Source organism: Cetorhinus maximus, unplaced genomic scaffold (assembly GCF_964194155.1).
Source record: "Cetorhinus maximus unplaced genomic scaffold, sCetMax3.hap1.1 HAP1_SCAFFOLD_1103, whole genome shotgun sequence".
In the NCBI taxonomy this organism is placed as follows: domain Eukaryota; kingdom Metazoa; phylum Chordata; class Chondrichthyes; order Lamniformes; family Cetorhinidae; genus Cetorhinus; species Cetorhinus maximus.
The window spans coordinates 16829-21842 of NW_027597045.1; the positions used below are offsets into that span (position 1 = coordinate 16829).

General features: G+C 44.3%; 1 non-coding gene across 1 annotated transcript; it reads right to left on the reverse strand.

The window, feature by feature from the left end:
- Positions 1-531: 531 nt before the first annotated feature.
- On the reverse strand, positions 532-604 carry trnak-cuu (transfer RNA lysine (anticodon CUU)). The gene has a single exon. It is a non-coding gene; the product is annotated as a tRNA-Lys (tRNA).
- Between the last annotated feature and the right edge of the window lie 4410 nt (positions 605-5014).

Genomic DNA, 5014 nt, shown 5'->3' on the forward strand with positions numbered 1-5014 from the left:
GTACATCTGCTGAACAATATAAGCTTATCACAGCTCTGCTTTCTTCACATTGAAACCCAGTGTGAAAATCAATTTCAAAGCTAAACAACTGGGAGAGATAATCGGCACTGGGCACATTCCCGTAATCAGTATCTGGGAGAACCAGGAAGGTGAGATCCAGGTGTCTCTTCCACGAGTTTTATCCATTCACACGAATTGATTGTGTCTGCATCAAGCAACAGCTAATTGACCTGGGGGCTGAATGGGCAGAGGGAGCTGGAGGCGAGGCAGAGACAGAAGCAGAAAGAGATGGGACATGCATTGAATTTGATGTGTGTCAGTTTCTTTCAGTGGTGAATGTCTGCCTTGTAAGTTTCACAGGAGACACAGCAATTGGTGTTTATTTCAAGCAGCAAGATTTTAAAAGTAAAAAGATAAAAGCGAATTACTGCGAACGATGGAAATGCTGGAAAAACTTCACAGCTGGTGAGAGACACAAAATGAACGTTTCCAAGCCGCACGAATCTTCTTTGGATTTTTAAAATATAATAGCGCCCAACGTGGGGCTCGAACCCACGACCCTGAGATTAAGAGTCTCATGCTCTACCGACTGAGCTAGCCGGGCATATAGAATATTGCTCCATATGCCAACACACATGGAGGAACCTGCTGCTTTCCACCCGATACCTCAGCTTGTTCTGAATTTTAAGGTGTGGAACATAATCGGCCTACAAATGCCCCAAGGTTGCAATGCATTCCTCTCAATCACCAATAACATCATTCACATCTTACACTTCTTAGCTGCACCTCCTTCCAAATACTGTGATCCATTTCCCTCAGGATTTTCCCCTGGATTTAATATTTACCTGCTTTGTGACCTCATTTTGAAATCAGATTCGCTTCAATATCCAACACAAATTGAATTGCAAACCTGACGGACAAACAATGGAAAACAAGTCACTCGGTAACACAAATCCCATCGTGCTCATTTTCAGATTCACAACAGTCAGCTTTTCAATAAAATGAAGGAATTTTACGGTGAAAAGAATTAGAAAGTTGGTGTGACTTTTATTTGTGACTCACTCACTCGGGTATTCTGTAAATGCTTCTCGGAGGTTTAGTGACCGGGATATAATCTACCTGTGTTTTCCTGAGCCTGTGCTCGGTGTATTGGGAGGTTTGGCCCGGGTTGGAGTATCTTGTGTCCCAGGGATGGGCAGTAACCCGCTGATTGAAGCTGCAGTCGCCGCTTTCTGCTGGCAGCGGGTGATTGGAGAGTGCGGGGCCGGAATATTGTTGCTTTTTTGCTTTTCCCTGTCTCACTCACGGTGGAGCTGAGGAAGAGTGAATAATTGATGGGTTTGTTTCAATCCAATAACTTGATAAATTTCCAATGGGTTAGATATCGGTGTATGGTCGGTCTAATTGTTTTCTCAATGGAGTCAGCAACGTTTCGGGGGTCTTCGTATTCAGCTCAAGTACCCAATGACAACCGGGAACTGAGTGACTATGAATGCTGATAGGGAGAAAACAGTTAAAGTTTCATTCCTGGGTGGTCTCCAACCACCAACCTTTCGTTTCATAGCCGAACGCACTAAACAATGGCGCCACAGGGACCGATGAAAGTTTAAGCCAGGGTGTCAGTGAGTTAAAGCTTCAGATTGCTGCGAACGGAATGACCATTGTTCTCTATCAGTTTTACTCTTCCAAAATAAAGAGTGGGACATTCATTGTGGATATATGGAAACAGTTTGATCCGACCCACTATAGGCACACCCATGTCACTGTGAACCAGCTCTCCTACAACCGGTGCCGTCTCCCTTCGAGCCTTTGCGTGTCTCGTCTGTTACCAAGTATTCTGATTGTCCTGAAGCTGACATTAGTTTTGAATTCCTGATGTGCAGTAACGAGAATCTTTTCAAAGTCTCAGATCAGTTAATTTCACTGATAACATTAGAGTCAATGTTCCAGTGTCTTAAAGAAGGGAAAGGTGCCTTGACCGTCTCTGGTCAGTCCGACAGTTCACCCTTCATTCTCATCTGATTCCGGTTCCCAAGGAGTTTCTGAAGATTCACAAAGCTGGAGACTGAGTTTTCTGTTTTGGTTCCCAGCCCATTTTCCCAGCTGTCAACTGACATTATTTTCCAAATATTGAGGAGAGGACAGCAAAGCGGCCTCGAGACCACAATGAGATCAGCCATGATCTTGCTGAATGGCGGAACAGGTTCAAAGGGCTGAATCGCCTCCTCCTGATCGTCATTCGTCCCTTTCTGTGACACAGCCCGCATCAACTCCTGACTTTAGCAAACTGCCTTCAGAATTAATTATCAGCTTTCTTCTTTCCGTTCATCTGCAAACATTCACTAAATCTGCAGTCTGAAATGGAACAATAATTGGCCAGGTTGGTGACATCCTTGTTTTCTGGGTGTTTTTCTCCCCTTCGGTCTCTGTCACTCTCGGTGCATATTTCTGTGTGTGTTTATCTGTCTAGGTCAGTGTGGTACATTTCCCCGAAGTGGTGAACACATTTTCACCATCACAAACTTTATTCACATTGATTGTGCAGCTTCATATTGAAATTTTACAGAGAATAATATCAAAATGAAAGATTCAAGAGGGGTTTGCAATGTTTGTACGGAGGTGCAGCTAAGAAGTGGAAGATGTGAATGATGTTATTGGTGATTGAGAGGAATGTATTGCAACCTGGGGGCTTTTATTGGTCGATTACCTTCTACAATTTGAAATTCAGAGCAAGCTGAGGCTTGAGGTCATAAACAGCAGTGATCTCCATGCATGTTGGGATGTGGAATACTTTGCTCTTCTTACATGCCTGGCGAGTTCAGTCGACGGCGTCTGAGGCTCGTAATGCCAGGTACGTTGGGTTCGCGACCTGTGATCAGTGAAATTCCCTTTTTAAACTTTGCTGCTTTCATGGGTGATCCCCAGGTCTCCATTCCTCCGGCTGTGTCACCGCTCAATCTGAGTCTTTCTCCATCCCGCTTTGTTAATATCACAGTTGCTGGTTTATGAATGAAAACTGCTCCCGGCTTCACTGGAAGTCAGAGTATTTAATTCTGAGCATTTGGTGCTTTCACCAACGCAGCCTAGGTTTAATTCCCGTACAGGGAAAACCTCTTCCTTCCCGCTGTGTGAACTGTCACAATGAACAGGAATTCCTTGTTAAATGAAACCAGGTCTGGCAGCGTCTGTGGAGTGAGAAACAGAGTTAATCTTCCCGCTGGATAATCTTTCATCAGAGCTGGAAAAGTCAGAGATGTAACAGATGGAAAACAAGTCCAGAGGCGGAGAGATGGGAGTGAAAGGACAAAAGGGAAGGACTGTGATAGGTTACAAGGCATGAGAGAGAAACTGACTAAAGGGATGATGGTGCAAAATGTGGGTGGGAATGGGACAGATTTATCTTCCTGCTGTTCAAACTGGCAAAAATATAACTCCTGATCAACCAATCACAACTGCTCTTTCAAAGCAGCATGACTGGCCGAATGGCCTCTTTCTGTGCTGGAACTTTCTATAACTGTTTCATTTTCACTCCCAATGCTGCTGCCTTCACAGTCATTCTATCATCTTACAACCCACTCTAGCAAAATCCACCTTCTTCTCTTGTGTTCAGCTCATTTGACGTCATGGGACTGAGCAAATTCAGTGAGAAGTTTTCTTCTCGTTTGGCACGAGATTTGGAACCATATCTGGGGGATATTTGTGTCGGTGTAAACAGTGAAATCTCCCCTTTTACCTCCACATTTTCCCTTGCGTCACCAACTCGATAGTTAGTGCTTTGCAGCCTATCACAGCCCTTCTCTCATTTCCTATCTTCACCTCTGTGTTTGCTCGCGGCCTGTTGCACGGGTGACATTTCCAGCTCGGATACAAAACTCCAGCTCTCACTCCACTGATTCAGGCGGAGCTGATATGCGCTTTCAGTTTTCAATCAATAAGCGATGCACATTTATTTTAATCATTCGCATGATGTTTATAAGGGCCGAACCCTAACCACTAGACCCCCAGGCTTGCTACTTTACAGGCCGGTTTACCCATGACATCTGTGCCTTCTATTTTCATTTCAGAGACTCTTTCACCAGAGGCACTTTTCTCCCACAAAATGACACGTTTATGTAGAACACATACGACTTCTTCAGCCAATGACAACAGCGATTGCTGTTAGCTGGAGCAGCATTCATTGTCACACACTCCCGGGTTGTCATTGGGTCCTTAAGAGACAAAAGAGGACAGAAATCGCCAACTCTCCTGTTACCCGGCGGGTTCCAACAGATATGTTTTTTTATTGAATATTCATTTTGAATATTCTCCACTCACCCGCTGCCAGCTGAAGGAAATCCTCACTTTGCTGAGTGTCCACTTTGTGAAAAGACGAAGAGCAAGTGCAATCCGGCTATGGGATTCTGCATTCAGCTAATATTCAACAACAAGCAGGAGCGATGCAACTTTCTCTTTCACCTAAATGAACAAGTTTCGAAAATATTTCTGCTTGGTTTTGAATCGGGGACTTTCTGCGTTTGAAATGAACGTGATAACCACTACACTAGGGAACTCAACACAAGCGGGTCCTGTACACGTGACTACAATGCAGTTCCGCAGCAGCACTTTGGGTCTTTGTTTTGAAGAAATGGAATTCGGCTGTTCTCATTAGGAATGCTGGAGACAGACTGATCAACAAAGTCCTCGTCAAACAGCGCAACATGTTGGCAGGTCATTAGGTCATCACATCTATGCCAGCTTCATTTTTAAAGAGGAACATATCAGTCTCATTTTTCACTATTTCAAGTCACTGTCCAATTCACTTTTGAAGAAGGAGTTTCTGCAGAATCCATGCACAGTTTCTCTTAATTGACAAAGTTTCCCCGACCCAGTAACATGAAGATTTGGACTTGGGGTTCTTCCAGTCCCTGGAGGAGTGGATCCGAATCCCAGCGTTGCCACATTTTAAGTCACATTCCCATTTTGGGGAACTTAAGGAATACCCTTTTGGAGAACAAGAGGGGACTCTAGTTTAATA